This window comes from Neomonachus schauinslandi, chromosome 8, assembly GCF_002201575.2.
Source record: "Neomonachus schauinslandi chromosome 8, ASM220157v2, whole genome shotgun sequence".
NCBI classification, from domain to species: Eukaryota; Metazoa; Chordata; class Mammalia; order Carnivora; family Phocidae; genus Neomonachus; species Neomonachus schauinslandi.
The window spans coordinates 119,478,920-119,502,144 of record NC_058410.1 but is presented as its reverse complement, the minus strand read 5'-3'; the positions used below and the strand labels follow the sequence as shown (position 1 = coordinate 119,502,144).

The 23,225-nt window shown below is 38.3% G+C and overlaps 1 protein-coding gene and 1 pseudogene across 1 annotated transcript in view; one reads left to right on the top strand and one right to left on the bottom strand.

The window, feature by feature from the left end:
- Positions 1–23,225, top strand: part of EXOC2 (exocyst complex component 2) — a 274,184-nt gene that overhangs the window by 38,846 nt on the left and 212,113 nt on the right. The window lies entirely within an intron of this gene.
- Positions 18,509–20,467, bottom strand: LOC123325486 (annotated as a pseudogene).

Sequence of the window (23,225 nt, the reverse complement as noted above, 5' to 3'; positions counted from 1 at the left end):
TGCCCCCTCCTGGCTAAGTAATCTGCTCGGGTTTGCTCTTCATGGCTTTTGTTCCCTGCGAGCTTTCCGTACAGCTTTGGAGGCGGAGAGTGAAAATGGCGGCCTCCCAATCTCCGTCCTGGAGGAGCCAAGAACTCGGGGCCCCGCTTCTCAGTGAGCCCCCAGAGAAAAGCCGTCAGTCACTCCCGCCTCCCCGGTCTCCGGCCGCACTCCGTGCTCACCCGGCCTGTGACCGCGCGTTTCTATCTCTGGCACCCGACCCCGGGTGGAGTCTCCAAACCCAGCAGATCCCTGCAGTGCACTCACGCGCGGCTCCTCCCAGGGAAGGAAGGTGAGTCTCCCCGGATCTGCCGCTTGTTGGGTCCCTGCTGGAGGAGCAGGTGCCCGACTGTGCCGCGGATCATGGTTTATGCCAACCCCAAGCTGAGAGCCTGCGCCTGGGCTCCACCTCTGCAGCCGGCTTCCCTGCTCCATTACCTGGGAGCTCTGCCACACTCAGGCACCCCCGGTCTTTCTGTGACCCCGAGGGTCCTGAGACCACACTGTCCCACGAGGGTTCCACCCCCCGCTTAGCCACCGGAGTGATGTCCCTCGGCGGAGCAGACTTTTAAAAGTTCCAATTTTGTGCTCCGTGGCTCTATCACTTGCCAGAAGCGGCGGACGGAGACCCCTCCCCCACCGCCTGTCCTCCCGAATATCGCCTGGGATTCACTTCTCCGCACGTCCTACCTTCCAGAAAGTGGTCGCTTTTCTCATGAGAGAGTTGTTGCTCTTCTTTTCTTCGATCTCCTGTTGGGTTTGTAGGTGTTCAGAATGGTTTGATCCCTATCCAGCTGAATTCCTGAGAGGAGACGAAATCCAGGTCTCCTACTCCTACGCCATCTTGCTCCGCCCCCCCCCCTAAACATTTTTGAGCAGAGTGGTCTTTAGCTTCCAAGTGTTTGAATTTCTTCCAAATTTTTTCTTCTGATTGAGTTCCAGTTTTAAAGCATTGTGGTCTGAGAATATGCAGGGAATAATCTCAATCTTTTGGTATCGGTTGAGACCTGATTTGTGACCCAGTATGTGGTCTGTTCTGGTGACAGTTCCATGTGCGCTTGAGAAGAATGAGTTTTCTGTTGTTTTAGGATGAAATGTTCTGTATATATCTATGAAGTCCATCTGGTCCAGTGTATCATTCAGAGCTCTTCTTTGTTGATTTTCTGCTTAGATGATCTGTTTATTGCTGAGAGTGGAGTATTGAGGTCTCCTACAATTAACGTATTGTTATCAATATGACTCTTTATTTTGGTTAACAGTTGGCTTATGTAGATGGCTGCTCCCATGTTGGGGGAGTAGATATTTACAATTGTTAGATCTTCTTGTTGGATAGATCCTTTAAGAATGATATAGTGTCCTTCTGTGTCTCTAACTACAGTCTTTAGCTTAAAATCTAATTTGTCTGATATAAAAATTGCTACCCCAGCTTTCTTTTGAGGTCCTCTGGCATGGAAGATGGATCTCCATCCCTTCACTTTCAGTCTGGATGTATCTTTAGGTTCAAAATGAGTCTCTTGTAGACAGCATATGGATGTGTCCTGTCTTTTTATCCAATCTGCAACCCTGTGCCGTTTTATGGGAGCATTTAGGCCATTCATGTTGAGAGTGATTATTGAAAGATATGAGTTAATTGTCATCGTGTTGCCTGTGAAGATGTTGTTTTTATAGATTGTCCCTGTAAATTTCTGTTGTAAATCACTCTTGGGGTCTTTCTCCTTTTATAGAACCCCCCTTAATATTTTTTGCAGGGCCGGTTTAGTGGTCACGTTATTCTTTCAGTTTCTGCTAGTCTTGGAAGTTCTGCATCTCTCTATCCATTCTAAATGAAAGCCTTGCCAGATAAAGTATTGTTGCCTGCATGTTCTTCTTGTTTAGTACCCTGAATATGTCTTGCCAGGTCTCTGTGGATAGGTCTGACGTTATTGTGATGTTCCTCCCTCTGTACGTAAGGAATCTTTTCCCCCTAACTGCCCTTAAGATGGTTTCCTTGGTTCTCAGATTTGTGAGTTTTACTATTACATGCCGGGGTGTTGGCCTGTTTTCCTTGATCTTGGGAGGGATCCTCTCTGCCTCTAGGACACGAATGTTTGTTTCATTCCCCAGATTAGGGAAATTCTCAGCTACTATTTGCTCAGATATATCTTCTAGTCCTCTCTCCACTCCCTCAGGTTTCCAATAATTTTGACATTGGAACGCTTCATGGTGCCACTTATTTCTCTGATTCAATTTTCATGGATTCTGAGTTGTTTTTCCCTGGCCTCTTCTTTTCCCTTTTCATCTATTAAATTGTCTTCCAGGTCACTTATTCGTTCTTCTGCTCATTTATCCTAGCTGTTAGATTTTCTAGATTAGATTATATCTCATTGATAGCATTTTTAAGTTCTGCCAGTTCAGCTTTCATTTCTGCCCTTAGAGACTCTATGTTGCCATTAATTGATTTCTCTATTCTAGCTATTGTCTTCACAATTGCTAGCCTGAATTCCCTCTCTGACATCTCGGTGATATCTGCATCCATTTGTAAATCTGCTGCATAAGTCATCATCTCTGAGTCTTTTCTATTTCGGGGGTTCTTCCTCTTAGTCATTCTGTTGATGGGTGGTTGAGGGAATGTATAGAGTCCAAATTATTGAGCAGAACCCAAGCAAGATGCACCTGTTTTCTAGGGATCTTAAGGTTGCTGGCCTCTTGTTTTCCCAGCCTGTCTTCTGGGGGAGGGGCCTGCCACACAGTTACTCAGGCAACCGTTTGGGCAGAGTTGCCCTGCCCCCCTGTGGTGGGGGATGGTCTCCGTGGGAACCAGTTTTTTGGGGCTTTTGTTCTCTGGCAGCTTTCCCTGGCAGCTTTCTGCTTCTCTTCTGAGAGTCAGAGCAGAAGAGACCCTTTCCAACCCTCTGCCTCAGAGCAGAGAGGTCGCAGTCTGTTCTTCAGTGAGCTCTCCAGCCACAGTCTCTCTGTTTCTGTCTGTGCTGCTATAAACTGCAGGGTCCTGGGTTGCGCAAGGCTCCCAGTCCTGCCTCCAGGTCGGGGCACGTCTCTGCCCTTTGTGCTTCTAAAACCGCCAGCTGCTTCCAGTTCGCACACGCAACCCCACCGCTCTGGGTTTCCGTCCCGGGGGCTGCCCTAAAGTCCTTTCCCCACCGCTACCAGTCTGCAAGTCTGTGCACCGTCCCCAGCGCACGAGGCTGTCGCTCACCGGCGGTGTAGGATCCCCACCTCCAGGCACCCTCCCGCTGCCATTTATCCTCCAGTTTCTGCCTGCGGAATCACGGCTCCCCGCTTCGTACCTTGAAACCAACCGCCTGCGATATTCTGTTTGTAGAGATCTGGATCTATTTTCTTACATCTCAGGCTGATTTCGTGGGTGCTTAGAGTGGACTGGTAGATATCCAGGTCAATTCCGGGGACCAGTTGGAATAGGGTCCCCTACTCCTCCATCATCTTTTCTCTTCTCCCCAGTAGTTCACTTTTGCCTTTGTTTCCCTTGTCTTTGGAGTTGTGTCTAGGAAGGTGTTGCTGTGGCCAGTGTCAGAGAGGTTGCTTCCTGTGTTCTCCTCTAGGATTTTGATGAATTCCTGTCTCACATTTAGGTCTTTTATCCATTTTGAGTCTGTTTTTGTGTATGGTGTAAGGAAGTGGTCCAGTTTCATTCTTCTGCATGTGGCTGTCCAATTTTCCCAACACCATTTGTTGAAGACTGTTTTTTGTCCCTTGGATATTCTTTCCTGCTTTGTCAAAGATTAGTTGACCATAGAGTTGAGGGTACATTTCTGAGTTCTGTGTTGTGTTCCATTGATCTGTGTACCACCTTCATGATTACAGCTTGCCTTTTATAGTTAGAAATAAGACAAAGATACTTGCTAATACTATGCTTCTCAGTATTGTTTTGGAAGTTATAGCAAATGCAATAAGGCTGTTAAAATAAAGGACACATAAATATTGAAGAGTAAAAGCCAAAATTATTATAGTATTTTAAGGTAATAAGATTTTCTACAGAGAAAACCTAAAAGATCACTTGGACAATGATTTCAATTGAGACTCAGTGCTCAGTAAGTTGACTAGCTTCAAGATAAGTTACCTGGGCTCTTTGAACAGAGCTGAATAGTTTATTAACAGTTATAAATGATTTGAATAAGTGGGACGATTCAGTGTTGTAGATAATTTAAATATCCTGAGATTATCTAAATAGTTAATGTAATCGATACATTTGTTCATTTAACAAATATGTGTTGAGCGTCAGTATATCCAGATGAATGTTCTAAGTGCTGGGTATATAGCTATCCGTGGAAATATAAAAACCCCTTCTCTCCTGGAACTTACAGTCTAATCAGTGGAGATAGAGAAAGAAGCAGGAATATAGTATGTCAGGGTGTTGATAATCCCATCAAAATTTTCATAGGATTATCTTTAGAATCTTAATATTTTCTTAAGATTTTATTTATTTATTTATTTAGAGATAACAAGTTGGGGGAGGGGGAGAGGAAGACAGTGACACAGAATCCCAAGCAGACTCCATGCTGAGCATAAAGCCTGACAGAACCCTGAGATCATGCATGACCTGAGTGGAAATCAAGAGTTAGAGTCTTAACCAACTGAGCCACCCAGGTACCCCACATAATAAAGTTCATATATATCAATACCTGTGACAAGATGGCTAAAATAACTTCTTAAAAATTAATTGTCCTATTGGATATTTAATTAAAATATAGAAATTAAATCATTATGTTATAGTTGCAAAATAGATCAATGGGACAAAATATAGAGGGTCCAGAAACATATACTATATCTATATAGCTACATATATGTCCTGGTTGATGAAGACAGTATTTGTTTTTTAATTTAAATTTTTTTTTTTATTAGGGAGAAAGAGTGGGGGGGAGGATGGTGCCAGGGGTGTGTGGGGAGGAGCAGAGTGAGAGGGACAAGCAGACTCTGAGCAGAGTGGGGATCGTGACTTGGGGCTTGATCTCATGACCCTGAGATAATGACCTGAGCTGAAACCAAGAGTCGGATGCTTAACCAACTGAGCCACCCAGGCACCCCCGATTAAGACAGTATTATTGTATATACCAACAAGGTTGAAAGTGGTTGTAGGAGTGATGATTTCAATTTTCTTCTTACAGTTTAGAAAGAATATTTAGACATTTCTGTGGTGGAGTACCTATCCTTTTAACAATCAGAGTGGTAACAGTGAAGCTCTTTTTAAGGGAGGAGGTGGAGGGAAGAAGATTGGAACAGAGGCCTTGGTTTTAGGGGCCCTAGGGCTGCCATACCTTGTGGCCCTGCTCAGGGGGCCTGAAAGTAAGTGGAACCTGAGGGTTGGCTCTGTTGGGATCTGCCACACTTGGGGTCCCCTCCTACCAAACTCTGGATGCAGTCTTCATGGCATCATGAAGTTTTGTGCCAGCATCACTGGCGAGGACTTTATAGAGCTCTTTATTCATATCAGTGGTACCATATCAAAGCTAGTGAGAGTCTTTGTGCTCCACATGTTCTAAGACAAGCCTGTGCTTTAGGCCTGACGACTCCAGGGTCATCTGCGATGCCAGAGTGTGGTATGAGGTGAGGCAGGGAGACTTCTTCCACCATTTTCACGTGGAAGATGTTTCAGAAGAGTTAAAGGAGATTTATTTAGAGCTGACATCTGAGCATTTGTTCGGAATAGCAAGGAGCACAGGGAATGCCTCTTACCTTGAAGCCCCAGTTGACCAACAAGTGGCGTCCCCACCTCACTGTGTCTGTGGAGCTGCCATTGCCCACAGGTTGAACTCCTGTGGTGGTACTTGATCCATTTGATGGGCCTTTAAGGGTACTTCCCCCAAGGGCATGGGAAGATTTCCTGGAGCCTGGTATGAAAGCCTGTGATGTTGTGATGTTGTGATGTTAGTGTTTATCTTCTGGCTTTGAAGACTCAAGAGCAGTGTAGAAAGGATAGCACTTGGGCGATCAAGTGCTGGTTGAAACAAATCTAAGTGGCAAAATGAACTTCAGTGTAGAAATTGAAGTCTATTAAAAGGTTTTTTTTTTGAAATCTTCCAAAATCTGCTCAGGATATGCCTCAAGACAGAAACCTGGAGAACATGGTGCAAGTGCTAGTAGAGAGTAGGAAGCTTCTGCAGTTTTTCAAGGACAGCAAATAAATCCTGTAACAGTCTTATGCAATGTTTTGAGCAATACTCTTCTTCATCTTGTTTTGGTTCGTGAAGATGTCTCTCTTCAGTATTTCATTCCTGCCTCAGAAAAATTCAAGCAGCCTGTATATATATATATATTTTAATATATATATATACAAAATATATATATGTATTTTTTTTTTTTTTGGTAAAGCTTATGGTCTTTTCAAAACTGAAACAGACCCCAAGTTAATTGGCTTGCAAGTCTGCACCCTCACTAGCCTATATGGAATGTACATTTTGCTGAGCTCTTCTTCCTTCGCAAAGATCTTATTAAAAAAAAATCATTGGTGAAAGAATTGGATAGTTCATTTGTATGTTTATTGACTTTGTCAGTTTTTTTTTTTCCATACTTTTTAAGATGGCAACAAGAAAAAGACTTTCTACTTTAACTTTTTTGGGGAAAAAGGATTGTAACAAAAACGTTGAATTTCTGAAACAATGGATCAGTTTTTATTATAAAATGCTACTGTGTGAAATGGGAACTTCATTCTTTTAAAACAAGTATAATTTTGTGAGGGACTTTTCTTATTTTAGAGAGCTTAATATGCTATCTGAAAGATATAAGGTATTTAGTATTTGTGCATATCGCATAGTTTTTGTTAAGCTGTGTTTTGTCAAAGTATATATTCATGGTTTTAGATTTATCATCTACAGAGCTTGAATTGGTTATTTATTAGGTTCATTGATAATGCATCTTATTCACAAGGATTCAAGGAAATAATTTATGTGGACTAAGATTTTTCTTATGGGTAACTTTTATATAAACCAAGTTTCCATTTTTTCCCTATAGTATTATGTTATTCTGTTTAGAAAATGATTCTTAATGTTTCATTATTTTGAGAAGAGGAAGGAGGCGTTATAAAGGACTGGCACAGTGATTAGAGGGAAGGTTCATATTCTTTCATATTAAATTTTAGTTTTTTTAATGGCTTATGCAATAAGAGGAGCCATTAACCTGACAGCCTTTATTTTTTGCAGACTCAGTAAATTCTCATGACTACATTTTAATCAGTAATGAATAATTTCCTACTAGATTTGGTGATAAAATGCTTCAATTTGCTAATTTATTTTGTTTTGCTGATTTCCAAATTCCATTCATGGTGTTGTGGAAAGAACACAGAAACATGAGACCTAGGCAAGTCACTTGAACTCTGGCTCTTTAAGATCTCTTTCAGTTTGGATAGATTACATTTCAGTACTCTGAGGGTTTCAATATAGGAAGATTAAACAGTTGTTTTCAAAAGTATTTCAAATATATTTTAAAATTATTAGCACATAACTATTTCAGAATTATAGCTTAAGTTTTTTTTTCTAACTTCTGAGTTATACACAATTGCTTTGTGAATATTTTCAAAGCTGTTTGCAAAGATTGTTTTTTTAAAAGTGATTTTTAATGTTTTAAAAATCCCCCGCCCTCATCAGCATTTTTGTACACTTTAAATGAAAGATGAAAACGCAAAACAAATACTTAGAAAATTATAAGATATGCATACTTTTTTTTTCTGTGCATAACACAAAAATGACTTACCATGCTTGTTTATAGTATCTTTTCCAATTTTTTCTTTGGTTTATTAATTAAATGAGAATTTTAAAGCTGTAGTAAAAGTCTGCCTTTTTACCTATTTCATCACCTCTCCTCTCCTTCCTTCCCTCAGTTTCTCTCTTCCTCTGTCTCTGTCTTTGTTTCTGTTTCTATTCCCTATATTAAATAAAACCAGGGAAATGAAGAAAACCTATGGTTTGTTTTGGAAAATAAATAATTGTGCATTTTAATCTATGGTGAGTTATTATAATGGTTAACTTTTAATAATTCATTAACAGAAAGTATCTATAAAAGTTTTGTAGCCTGGTCTTTGAAATGTAACTTTGGAAAATGAGAGGGGTTATTTACTCCTCTACTTAACCTACAGATACGTTGCTATTAAAAAAAAATTATTAGGCCATCTCATACTGTAACATCTAAATATAAGATCTTAAAAATTCAGATTCTTTTAATGATCTAGTAAAAATTGTTTATAATGAATACAAAAATTTTAAAATAATAACGTGTTCTTATTATAGTTTAGTTTAATTGTGAAAAGCTATGGACTGCCCGTTTCTAGTCTTACATTAGTAATTGAATTTAAAAGCCTGGTCTTATAAGTAAGATTTTCATAGAATCAAGAATTAAAAGGGCTTTAGGGATGATCTCATCTAAACACCTTATTTATAGATGAGAAAACAGTTTCAGAGAGCATAAAAGTAACTAAGGATTTTTAATTGTTAATGCCAGAACCCATTTTAGAACCCAGATCTCCAAACTATTTATAGACGTTAAATTTTTGAGCTTGGTCTGTCAAGACTTAATTCAGAGACTTACAGCTTGGATATACTTTTGTTTATTAAAATATATCTAGATCACCATGCGAATCTATTCCTTACCTAAAAAGATAAAATTTAAATGAAAAAAGTCCAAAACATGTTATAAGCCATTGTCACATCATCCTTGTGTGAAGATATCCTTTGTTCTTGCAGGTAGGAAGGAATTTGTTTGCCACAAAATAATTCCCTGGAAGACCAAAACCTCACATTTAAAAATCAAAGCATCAAGTTTAGAAATTATTTCAGCTTCTTTTTCTTTTTTTTAGAAAAACACTACTAAGAAGCAAGAAAACATGCCTTTATGTTTCACTGTATCTTCAGAAAATAAATCAGTGATGAAATGTATTTAAAGTGATTCCTTATACCCATAAATGTGTAGTTTTTACTTTCTCCCTAAGTATCATTTGCTAAAAACTATACTGGCTTATTTATATGACACACTTATACTATTTCTTTTTATTCCACTACTAAAAATGTCACTCATAAGTATACTATGAATGATATATACTTACTTATGTATAAGTCTACTGTACCAATATCACAAGAGATCAGGCAAGTATTTATTAGCGGTTAATTTCTATAAAGGTCCTCCTAGTTTTGTTTATCCCCATACAGGTCTAGGTAGTTGAAAAATGCTTCATAAATTAATCTGAGTCTGAGACACATCAGAATTAGGATTCTTTTTAAGCAAACTTGTAACCCTGTTTGGTAACTGACAGGATATGGTATATACAGTTCTTAGGCTAAGAGTCAGTATATCATAATTTGTGACCCATTTACATATACCTGTGAATATATGTGAAATTCCAAATAGGTACTCCAGTACTGTCAACCTTTATCATTTGCCCATTTGTGTCATTTAATCCTGTATTTATTATTAGTGTCCTTGGGCAAGGATATTGCCTAATAAAAATGGCTTATTTTGTATCTGCAATTATTTTCCTTATGTGAGTAATAACAGCTACTTCTTGTTTCTGTCATTTTGCTTTCAAAAGATAAAATTAGCTTGTGGTGTGTGTACTTTTAGGGTAGGTTTATTCACTTTATTCCTTACCTCTTTCATGATCTTAAATGGCTGTGTAATACAAAGATTATATTGTTTTAATTAAATAAGGTTTATGACAGGCAAAGTCAAACTTTTGTTAACCTCTGCTTAGTATATTTACATAAGAAAGACCTTAGGACAAATTTTCATAGACTCTTAGTTTATTGCATTTGGAAAATCTTGGTGAGGCAAATTTGTAGGCACTTAATGACAACTATAGATGAGAATTTTCCTTTAAAAATATCCCTGTTAGCATGGTTGTGAAACTGAAAATGTTCAGAAACAAATTGTTTTCTTAAGGCTTAGACTCTTTCCTGAGAGTCGTAAGAGATTATTTATTTGTGATGCTAAACATAACATAAAGTAGGGTATTTCTAATTAGAGGTGGGTTGAAAAGAGACATCTCTTTCCATAATTCCACAAATAATTACTGAGTACATACTATGTGGTAGGCACTGTTGTATGTGTTTTGGACGTTGTAGTGTAAAAAGTAGATATTCTTATATTTCTAAATTAAACGGCTTAATGGTCTTCCTGAGATAATGGTTTGCCTATGTTTGGGGACATAACACTAATTTTTATATATGAACTGATATAATGAATGCTGGATTTTCAGCTGCCTCTGATTTCTATGTCTGGAACACAGCTGTATTCCTCAATCATAAATAAGAAAATAGATCATACTTTTTGATTCATGACTATCAGTTGTGGCCCAGACATTACCTATTGTTACCAGACATTACTTTGTTTTATTTGGACAAACTTTGAAGGTAACACAGTTAAGATTATGATCATGCCCTCAAAATGGATTTGAAATACTGGGAGTAGATTGGAAATGCCTTGTCTTAGGTTTTTTGTTTTTATTTTTGTTTTTAAATTAGAGGTATTCTAATTTCAGTTCTGTTTCACACCAGAATGAGCATACATACCTCAGTCATATAGGAAACAACTAAGGTTCTCAGAATGTGGGCTATCAGATACAAAAATGACCTCATAGTATGTAGGGTGGTGTAAAGGAAAGAGTGATAATTAGACTCCTATGTGTCAGGAAACCAAGGATCTGGTCTGTTTTATTAATAATTAGGTGTGTGACCTTGAAAAAATCATTTAACATCTCTGGGTTACAGTTTCTTCAGATGAGGAGCCTAGACATTAATTAGATCAAGTCTCTTGGCTTTGACTCTGGAATACTGGCATGTCCCTCTACTGATAATCAGCACCACCATGTGAAGGGTAGCTGACAGTTTAATATTTTATTAATCACCTTTTCAGTAATATTTTTGTTTAAGATTTTATTTATTTATTTGACAGACAGCAAGAGAGGGAACATAAGCAGGAGGAGTGGGAGAGGGAGAAGCAGGCTTCCCGCTGAGCAGAGAGCCTGATGTGGGGCTCCATCCCAGGACCCTGGGATCATGACCTGAGCCGAAGGCAGACGCTTAACGACTGAGCCACCCAGGCGCCCTCCTTTTCAGTAATATTAATGTCAATGGTAGTTTCTTATGTTTTCACCCTACTCTTTTTCTGGAAATGAGGATTGTAGAATATTTCTGCTTAAAAATTTATTCTTTATGTGAACTAGACCAGATTCTGAAATAAGTTGAAGCCACATGCTTATCTGCTTTATAGTCTAATACTGTGGACAGGGATTAATATATATTATTAAATCACCACTCAGTGGTGGTCTGATTTTCCATGCCAACTGAATGAAGCATTTTCCTTTGTCAAGAACTGTAGACATTAATCAATGAGGCAGCTTAATTACCCATTCTTTCCCTAGTGTTTGTTTTCCGTGCAGTGTTATGGTATCTTTGGGGCAATATAATTTCTGTTTATTAAAGGAGTTGTCAGAACTTTGTGTTGAAATATGTCTTTGCTCTCTTGAAAGTTTTTATTAATATGTGTTACCTTACCAGATTTCAGGCTTATCAATTGATAATAGTTCTCAAGCACATTCTCAAAACAAGCTTTTTAGTCTTTTGTATGTATTTAGAAACATGTTTAAAGAAATAATAGTATGACTCATTAAAAGAATACTTCTGAAATTTCTATAATTTTAGTGTATTTATTAAATGTAGTTAAATATATGGGACTTGATTTACCATTCTTTTTTTTTTCAACCAAACACTAGTTTTAGCACATCTGTTGTTTAATAACTTTATTCATTGCTCATTTGTGTATTTTGCTAATGTGAATGTGAAAATAAATATCTTTTGACTAACAGTGGGCTTTATATATTGATTAGCAGGAGAATATAATTTGATTTAATTTTGCTTTATTTTAAAATATTACCAAAGCATTATTTTTGATAACTTTTTATTTTGATACAGCTTCAAACTTAAAACTTTCAAAAATAGTAAAAGCAACTCACTCCTATAAAGTTTTTTTTAAAAATTGTGATAAATGACAACTGTAAACTCTTAACTAGACTCACCAATTGTTTACTTTTCTTTTTTATGCTTTTTTTCCCCAAGTTTTTTTTAAATTCTAGTTAACAATATAGTGTAATATTAATTTCAGGTGAAGAATTTAGTGATTCAACATTTCCATACAACACCTGGTGCTCATTACAAGTGTCCTCCTTAATCCCCATCACCTATTTAACCCACCCCCCAACCCACCTACATTCTCGTATGTTTTTTTCCTCCATTTATTTTTATTCTGTCAGTCTATCAGTGTATATTTGTTTGAATCATTTGAAAATATGGTGCAAACATCATTCTTCTCTTAAATTTTTCAGTATGTAGTTATTAAGAAAAAGGACATTCTCTTATATTACCACAGTATGCTTATCAAAGTCAGAATTTAATATTAATACCGTACCATCTAATCCATAGTTCAAATGCACATGGTGATAATTTGTCCAATTATCTACTTTCCAGGAAGTATTTTTTTCTACTTCTAGAATCTATCCAGGATCATGCAGTACATTTAGTTGTAATGCCTCTTTACTGTCCTTTAATATAGAACAGTTCTTCAGCCTTTCTTTGTTTTTCTTGACGTTGACATTTTCAAAGAATACAGACCAATTATTTCGTAGAATATCTGTGAATTCAAGTAGTCTGATGATGAGTTTTGGGTTATGCATTTTTGGCAGGATCACAGAAGTGATGTTCGAATCTTGTCAAGATGGACATGATGTCTGTTTTTTTTTTAAAGCCAAATCTTACTTTTTTTTTAAAGATTTTATTTATTTGAGAGAGTGTGTGCTAGAGAGAGAGAGAGAGAGAGCGCACAAGCTTGAGCGAGAGAGCACAAACAGGGGGAGCAGTAGAGGGAGAAGCAGACTCCCCGCTGAGCAGGGAGCCCGATGTGGGACTCAATCCCATTATCCATTCATCTGTCAATGGACATCTGCACTCTTTCCATAGTTTGGCTGTTGTGGACATTGCTGCTATAAACATTGGGGTACAGGTTCCTCTTCAAATCACTATGTTATTGTATCCTTTGGATAAATACGTAGTAGTATAATTGCTGGGTTGTAGGATAGTTCTATTTCTAACTTTTTGAGGAACCTCCATACTGTTTTCCAGAGTGGCTGCACCAGTTTGCATTCCCACCAACAGTGCAAGAGGGTTTCCCTTTCTCTGACCTGAACCAGTCTTGTGTTCCCAATCAGCTTTATCATCAGGCTTAGCTTCTGAGCCCAGGTAGGGTAGTTCTATTTTTAATGTCCTGAGGAACCTCCATACTGTTTTCCAGAGTGGCTGTACCAGTTTGCATTCCCACCAACAGTGTAAGAGGGTTCCCCTTTCTTTGCATCCTTGCCAACTTGAGAAAGTTTTAATTTTGATGAAGTCTAAATATATCAGGTTTTTCATTGTATGGTTATTGTTGCCATGTTGAAAAAAATCTCCAGGTATGGAGGTATTCTCTTCTTTATTGTTTATAATTTTAACTTTTATGTTTAGATCTGTGATCCATTTTGAATTAATTTTTGTAAGTGGTGTGAAGCTGTATTTAGGTTCCCTTCCCCCCCATGTGGATACCTAGTTATTTCAACACCATTTGATTAAAGTACTTTTTATTTGCCTTGAATTTTGTTGTGTTGTCAAAAATCAACTGGTTATATAAGTGTGGCTCCATTTCTGAACTCTGTTCTGTTCTGCTCATTCATTAGGTTATCCTTATGCCAACAACTCACTGCCTTGATTACTGTAGTTTTATAATAACTCTTTAAATCATATTCTCTAAGAGTTGTAACTTTTTTCCCCTTAAAATTGTTCTGGCTATTGTAGGTTCTTTGAATATCTATAGGAATTTTGTCATCAGCTTGCCAGTTTCTTTACATGAGCTTGCAACTTATACTTCAGTTTGGGGAGAATTGATATTTCAATAACATTGAGTCTTCTGGCCTGTAGAAATTGTATAGATCTTCACTTATTTAGGTCTTTTTTTTCCCTCTCTGCTATATTTTAAGGTTTTCAAGAAATCTTGTACATTGTTTTTATTAAATGTGTTTTTAAGTATTTTGGTTTTTATGATGATATTCTTAAATAGAACTTTAAAAATTTTGTTTCTAATTATTTCCCACTAGAATTTTATTTTATTTTATTTATTTATTCATGAGAGACAGAGAAGTAGAGGGAGAAGCAGGCTCCCAAGGAGCAGGGAGCCCGATGCGGGACTCGATCCCAGGACCCCGGGATCGTGACCTGAGCCGAAGGCAGACGCTTAACCATCTGGGCCACCCAGGCGCCCTCCCACTAGAATTTTAAAAGAGCTACATGAATACTAAGGTCTTGCTAAATTCAGTTATTAATACTATTAGTTGCTTAGCAGATTCCTTAAGATTTTCTTTGCAAACAATCATGTCATCTATAAGTGGAAAATACTTCTTTCTTTGCGATCTTTTTTTTTTTAATTTTATTTATTTATTTCAGACAGAGAGAGAGAGCGTGAGTGAGCTGGGGGGAGGGGCAGAGAGAGAAGCAGGCTCCCGGCTGAGCTGGGAGCCCGATGTGGGGCTCGATCCCAGGACCCTAGGATCATGACGCTTAACTGACTGAGTGCCCCTTCCTTTGTGGTCTTTATGCCATTTATTTCTTTAGCCTTATTGTCTTATTGCACTGGCTTGGACCTCTAGAACAGTGTTAAGTAGACAAGATGAGAGAGACATTCTTGCCTTATTACTGGTCTTAGAGGAAGAAAAAGCATTGTATATTTCATCATTTGTGCAATGTTAGATGGTCCCTCCCAACCCATTTTCCTTTCTTCTTTTTTTTTTTTTTTTTAAAGATTTTATTTATTTATTTGAGAGAGAGCATGAGCTGGGGGCTGGGGAGAGGGAGAAGCAGGCTTCCCGCTGAACAGGGAGCCCTGCTTGGGGCTCGATCCCAGGACCCTGGGATCATGACCTAAGCCGAAGGCCGACGCTTAACGGACTGAGCCACCCAGGCGTCCCCCATTTTCCTTTCTTAGTTAAGAGATCTTTTCTATTCCTAGTTTGTTGAGGTTTTTAAAATCATGAATAGGTGTTGAATTTTGTGAAACATTTCTATATCTATTTAGATATATACATCATTTTTCTTTTTACTTTAATGTGATTTATAGTGAGTGGGTTTTGAAAGTTAAACTATCTTTGCATGGCTGGGATAAACCCCACATGGTCATGATGTCTTTCCACTACTTCTGTTTTCTGAAATAATACATGTAGGCTTGGTATTATTTCTTCCTTAAATGTTTGGTAGATTTTATCAGTGAAACCACTAGGTCTGGAGTTTTCTTTGTAGGAAAGTTTTTGATGATGAATTCAATTTATTTAATAAACATGAAGGTATTGAGAGTTCTTATTTATCTTGTGTTAGTTTGGTAACTTATCCTTTTAAGGAAATTTTCTACTTCATCCAAGTTATAAAATTCATTGGCCTGAAGTTTTTCATAATATTCCTTCATTACTCTTTAAAAAATATCTTTAGTATCTATAGTTATCCGCCCTTTCATTCCTGAGATTGGTAATTTGTGTTTCTTTCTTTCTTTTTTTTTTTTTTTTGGATTTTATTTATTTATTTGACAGAGAGAGAGACACAGCAAGAGAGGGAACACAAGCGGGGGAGTGGGAGGGGGAGAAGCAGGCTTCACGCGGAGCAGGGAGCCCTATGCGGGGCTCGATCCCAGGACCCTTGGATCATAACCTGAGCTGAAGGCAGACGCTTAACAACTGAGCCACCCAGGCACCCCTGTGTTTCTTTTTTTTTAAGAGAATTTTGCTAGGGTTTATTGGTTAATTTTTGCAGAAAGACTTATGGCTTTACAATTTTTTCTTGATTTTTTGTTTGTTTGTTTGTTTTATTACCAGTATGTTATTTTCCTTATTCTACTTCCTTTGTTCTTCCTCCCTACCCCTTTGTGTTTAATTATTAGCTTGGCCTTTTCTAATTTCTTAAGATAGAAACATATATCCTTAATTTTAATCTTTCTCCTCTTATTATAAACTTTTAAAGCACTGCTTTGGCTACATCTCACAAATTTTGATTATATTTTCATTAACATTCAGTTCAGAATTTTTGTTTGTTTGTTTCCCTCTTCATTTTTTTTTTGACTGTTGGATTATTTAAGTTTGTTATTTAATTTCCAAATACTTGGATACTTTTCTCCCTATTGTATTGCTGTAGCTTTCTGATTTAATTCCTTTGTTGTCTTTGGAATTTCAGTCATTGGAAATCAGTGTGACTTACTTTAGGCCCAGCATATAGTCTATCTTGGTGAACATTCTTTAGACACTTGAAGAGGAGCTTTGGTAAATGTCAGGTCAAGATGATCAGTAGTGTTATTCATATATTCTATAGCCTTACAAATTTTTGTACTTTTGTTTAACTGTTATTCCTATTTATTTATTTAGAGAGAGTATATGGGCATGTGAGTGGGGGAAGGGGCTGGGGTGGGGCATTGGGAGAGGGAAAGAGAGAATCCTAAGCATGTTCCATACCCAGTGCAGAGTCCAACATGGGGCTTGATCTCATGACCCTGAGCTGAAATCAAGACTCAGACACTTAACTGACTGACTACCCAGGTGCCCCTATGTAAAGAGTATATTAAAATCTCGAACCATGGGACACCTGGGTGGCTCAGTCTTTAAGGGTCTGCCTTTGGCCCAGGTCATGATCCCAGGGTCCTGGGATCGAACCCCGCATCGGGCTCCCTGCTCAGTGGGAAGCCTGCTTCTCCCTCTCCCACTCCCCCTGCTTGTGTTCCCTCTCTCACTGTGTCTCTCTTTGTCAAATAAATAAAATCTTAAAAAATAAAAATCTCTAACCATAATTGTGGATTTAGCTCTTTCACCCTTTCACTCAGCATTTGCTTCATGTGTTTTGAAGCTGTATTACTAGGTGTATACACAGTTTACATGGTTATATCCTGATGAATTCATCCTTTCTCATTATAAAATCTTCCAAGTTACTGTGTGGTGTCATTTCTCCTTCAGATTGAAGAAATTCCTTCAGCGTTTCTTGTCATACAGATTTGTTCCCAGTGAGGTTCCTTTATTTGAAAATAATCAATCTTATTCCTTTTTTTGCCAGCTTTATTGAGGTATATAACTGACAAAATTATAATGTACTTAAAGTATATAACCTGATGATTTGGTATTATACACATTGTGATATTATATACATTCCACAATTAGGTTGATCTACACATCTATCACCTTACCTATTTACCCTTTTTTTATTTTTTTGGTGAAAACACTTAAGTTCTATTCTCCCAGCAAATTTCCATTATACAATATAGTGTTATCAACTGTAGTCACCATTAGATCCTTAGGCCTTACTTGTAACTGAAAGTTTGTATCCTTTTCTGTCATTTCCCCTGCCCAACAACCCCTAACAACTATCATTTTGCTCTGTTTCTATGAGTTAGCCTTTTTTATTTTATTTTTATTTATTTATTTATTTATTTATTTTTTAAAGATTTTATTTATTTATTTGAGACAGAATGAGAGAGAGAGAGAGCACATGAGAGGGGTGAGGGTCAGAGGGAGAAGCAGACTCCCTGCTGAGCAGGGAGCCCGATGCGGGACTCGATCCAGGGACTCCAGGATCATGACCTGAGCCGAAGGCAGTCGCTTAACCGACTGAGCCACCCAGGCGCCCTAGCCTTTTTTAAAAAGATGTTTTTTTTAGGTTCCACATGTGAGGGATACCATGTAATATTTGTCTTTCTCTCTCTGCTTTATTTCACTTAGCATATGTTCTCCAGTTTTATCCATGTTGTCACAAATGGCAAGATTCCCTTCTTTTCTAAATAATCATTGGACGTATATGTTACATTTTCTTTATCCATTCATCCATTGATGAACACATAGGTTGTTTCCATATCTTGGCTATTGTGAATAATGAATGCTGCAATGAACATGAGAGTACATATGTCTCTTTGAGATAATGATTTCGTTTCTTTGAGATATATATCCAGAAGTGGATTGCTGCATCATAAGAAAGTTTCTTTAAAAATTTTTTTCTTCATTAAATATTGTTTTATTTTTAATTTTTTTATTTTTAAAGATTTTATTTATTTGAGAGAGTGCATGCATGAGGAGGGAGAAGAGCAGAGGGAGGCGCAAAGGGAGAGGGAGAAGCAGACTCCCTGCTAAGCAGGGAGCCCAATGGAGGAGGATTGGGACCTGAGCCCAAAGCAGATGCTTAACCGACCAAACCACCCAGGCGCCCCCATTAAACATTGTTTTCATGGGTCTCAAAATTCTGTGACAGATTTTTGGTAAAGCTGTTTCCATTAAAAAAAGTACTGAATTTGAAATTAAAAACTTAGAACTGCTGCATGCACGCGCACGCATGTGTGCGCGTACACACACACACACCCCAAATAGTTCACAAATTATTCTTCTTTCCTTCTTAAGGTTTTATCTGCATTATTATTGTTAACTAATCTTTTAAACTTAAATGGCTGATTGAGACAACAATCCTGAGACTATTCTTCTAGCACTGACTAAGACTTGGGTGGCAGGTATTAGGGATAATATTCGTTTAGATTTCTGAGCTTTCTGAGCAGACTTGGTGACCTTGGCTGCTCCAGCAGCCTTCTTGTCCACTGCTTTGATGATACCCACAGCAACTGTCTGTCTCATGTCATGAACAGCAAAATGACCCCTAAGAGGATAGTCAAGAGAAGCTCTCAACACGTATGGACTTGCCAGGAACCATATCAACAATGGCAGCATCCCCATTTCAAGAATTTCTTCCAGCTTCTTCTCAAAATTATGATTAGTCTTTTAGCACAGCAAACTTGTGAGCAGCATGAAGCTGTGTGACCATCCAGCACAGGCACACAGCCCGCACTGATTTGGCCTGGATGGCTCAGGATATCACATGAGCCCTAAAGCCAGTTGCTTCTGTTGGTGGGTCATTTTTGCTGTCACCAGCTGTGTCACCTTAACCAACATCTTTGACAGACATATTCTTGCTTGAAGCTCACATTGGCCCTAGGAAGAGCTTCACTCAAGCTTAAGCTGTAATGTTGACTGGAACAAAGGTGACCATCATGCTGGGTTTGACAGTTTTCACTCAGCCTATAAGGATAGAACCAATACCACCAATTTCATAGATGTCTTGATGGAGAGGAACAGATGCAGGGGTTTGTTAGTTGGATGAGTTGATTGTAGGATACAATTCAGAGCTTCAAGCAGTGTGGTTCCACTGGCATTGCCATATTTAAGGATTGTTTTCCATCCTTTGGACTAAGGCGTGTTGTCACCATTCCAACCAGAAATTGGCACAAATGTTACTGAATGTCAGGGTTGTAGCCAGTTTTCTTAATGTATGTGCTGACTTAATTAATTTCCTCATATCTCTTCTGTCTGTAGGGTGGCTCAATGGAATCCATTTTGTTAATACCAATAATTAGTTGTTTCACACCCAGTGTGTAAGCCAGAAGGGCACACTCATGGATCTTCCTGTTGTGGGATTGTTGAGTGTGATGGTCAAGAGGTTTCACGGTGCAACTTAGTAAGTATTCAGATAGCACAGGGACCGGACCAGTGAACAGAAAGAGCTGCACTTTTGCTGTATGAAGCTGGTGGTTGCTCAAGGGGGAGGGGATGTATATGGAGTATTAGATCATAAATGTTTTCTCCAAATTTCTACGTAAAACTACTTTTGCAAGATTTCCTTGGTGCTTGACTATTGGTGAGATTTACAGGCAGTCAGGAGACCCTTTAAGAATGTAGCAACCAGGGGCGCCTGGGTGGCTCAGTCGTTAAGCGTCTGCCTTCAGCTCAGGTCGGGATTCCAGGGTCCTGGGATCGAGCCCCGCATCAGGCTCCCTGCTCCGCGGGAAGCCTGCTTCTCCCTCTCCCACTCCCCCTGCTTGTGTTCCTGCTCTCGCTATCTGTCAAATAAATAAATAAAATCTTTAAAAAAAAAAAAAAAGAATGTAGCAACCAGCATGTATTTGATCCCTATGCAGGCTGTAGGGCTAAAGGTGAACATTTTTCTGCTTCTGTCCTTTATCATTCCCATTCTTGCTTCAAGTACATTAACACCAGCAACAACAACCAGGACAGCATGGTTACCCTGACATATGCCTCTAATTTTTTTTTTTTTATAAAATCTCTGTGTGTTAAGGCATCAGTGATGGTCACTAACACTTGCTAGTCTCACAGTTCCACAGAGAGATATCAATGATGATACCATGCTCACATTCAACTTTCAGTTCATCCAAGATCCAGGCATACTTGAAGAAGCTCTTTCTCATCTCAGCAGGCTTCTTCTCAAATACTGTTATGGTTCTTATGTTGATCCTACCGCATTTGTAGATCAGATGGCTAGTGGTTAGTAGACTTGCCCAAATCTATGTGTCTAATGACAATGGAAAAGGATTGAATCTTTTCCTTACCCATTTTGGCTTGGATTTAGCAGTGGTTTCATGACACCTCTGTTCTGGTGGCAAACCCATTGTGAAAAACTATTTTTAATTTCTTGAGGAACCCCCATGCTGTTTTCCATAGTGGCTATACCAGTTTACACTCCCACCAGCAATGTATAAATACTCCCTTTTCTCTACAACCGGCATTTGTTATCTCTTGTCTTTTTGATAATAGACATCTTAACAGGTGTGGGGTGATCATGTCATTGTGGTTTTGATTTGCATTTCCCTGATGATTAGTCACTTTGAGCACCTTTTCATGTTCTTGTTGGTCATTTCTATGTCTTCTTTGGAAAAGTGTCTATTCAGATCCTCAGCTCACTTTTTTATTTGGATTGTTTGTTTTTTTTTGCTTTTGAGGTGTACGAGTTCCTTCTAAATTTTGGTTGTTAACCCCTTGTTGGATATATGGTTCACAAATATTTTCTCCCATCCATAATTGCCCTTGATTTTGTTGGTTTCCTTTGGAGTGCAGAAGCTTTTTAGTTTGATGTAGTTCTACTTGTTTATTTTTCCTCTTGTTACCTTTATTTTTTGTGTGAAATCCAAAAAAAAATCATTGCCAAGACAGGTGTCAAGAATCTTACATCCAGGGCGCCTGGGTGGCTCAGTTGGTTAAGCGACTGCCTTTGGCCCAGGTCATGATCCTGGAGTCCCAGGATCGAGTCCCGCATCGGGCTCCCTGCTCGGCAGGGAGTCTGCTTCTCCCTCTGACCCTCCTGCCTCTCATGCTCTCTGTCTCTCATTCTCTCTCTCTCAAATAAATAAACAAAATCTTTAAAAAAAAAGAACCTTACATCCAGGGGCACCTGGGTGGCTCAGTAGGTTAAGCGTCTGCATTTGGCTTGGGTCATGATCCCAGGGTCCTGGGATTGAGCCCCATGTCGGGCTCCCTGCTCAACAGGGAGTCTGCTTCTCCCTTTTACTTTCCCTCTCTGTTCTCCCCCTCTCTCTCTCAAGTAAATAAATAAAATCTTAAAAAAAAAATCTCACGTCCTGTCTTTCCTTGTATGAGTTTTACAGTTTCAGGTCTTATGTTCAAATCTTTAATCTGCTTTAAGTTGATTTTTATTATAGTGTAAGATAGGGATGCAGTTTTGCTCTTTTGAATGTGACTATTCAGTTTTCCCGGCAGCATAAAATTCCTTTTTAAAAACCTTCATTTCTGACTTTTTAAAAAATTCCTTTCAGCCCTTTAGGATTTTCCATTTGTCTTTTGACCTTTAATTTTTCTCATTAGAAGTTATCATCATACCGTCATTCTTAATTATATAATGTGTCACTGTTTTTCCTCTGCCTGCTTTTAAGATTTTTTTCTTTATCATTGATTTTTAGCAGTTTGACTTCAGTGTGTCTAGGTGTGATTTTCTTTGTATTTATCTTGCCTGGTGATTGCTGGACTTCTTGGGTATCTAGAAAATAATAGTTTTGTGTTTTTTTTTTAATTATTTATTTATTTGACAGAGAAACAGTGAGAGAGGGAACACAAGCAGGGGGAGTGGGAGAGGGAGAAGCAGGCTCCTTGCTGAGCAGGGAGCCTGATGCGGGGCTCGATCCCAGGACTAGGATCATGACCTGAGCTGAAGGCAGACACTTAATGACTGGCCCACCCAGGCACCCCAGAAAATAATAGTTTTCAATAAATTTGGGAAAATTTCACCCTTTTTTTCTTCAAGTATTATTTTCTGCTCCGTTCTCTCTATTCTCTCCTTCTGAGATTCCACTCATACCAGAGTGTTTGATATTTTCCATAGGTCAGTGAACCTCTGTTCTTTTTCTTTTTCCTGTTCTTTATATTATATAGTTTCTTTCTTTTTTTTTTTTTTTTAAAGATTTTATTTATTTATTTGACAGAGAGAGACACAGCGAGAGAAGGAACACAAGCAGGGGGAGTGGGAGAGGGAGAAGCAGGCTTCCCACTGAGCAGGGAGCCCGGTGCGGGACTCGATCCCAGGAACCTGAGATCATGACCTGAGCCGAAGGCAGACGCTTAACGACTGAGCCACCCAGGTGCCCCTATATTATATAGTTTCTTGATCTGTGTTCATGTTCACTGTTTCTTCAACTATTTTCTGTTTAACTCAGTGTATTTTTCATTTCAGATACTGTACATTCCTGTTCTAGAATTTCCATTTTATATTTCTATTTTTATAATCTCAATTCTGCTATTTTGAGTAGCCATATATCCATTCATTATCATTATATATTTCTTTAATAGCTTATTTTGTACTCTTTCAGATACTTGTTTACTAATTTAGATTTGGCTCATCTTGTTTCTATTGTCTACTTTGTTACTTGACTAGGGGCTACATATTTTTCACATTTTTTAATGGGTCCCATCATTTTTATTGTGCCCTAGGTATGTGGGTATTACATTTTAGAGTCTTTGGAATCTGTTCTGTTATTCTGCAGAGTGTTAGCTTTGTTTGTTTGTTTTTTAGCAGGCATTGTTAATTTGACTGGATTCACATTTCAAACTCTTGTCTCCCCTGTGGTGGGCAGCAACTGCAATCACTGCTTACTTCTTTCATTATTTAAGCTATTGCTCTCTACTGTGCTACTTGGAGTCTGTCCTGTGCATTCTATGAATGTGTAGTTCAGGGGTCAGCCAGGGGTTTCAATAATATTTTTTGTGCATCTGTTGCTCCCTCTACTCCAGGACTTTGTTTCTTCTTTCTTTCTTTCTTTCTTTCTTTCTTTCTTTCTTTCTTTCTTTCTTTCTTTCTTTCTTT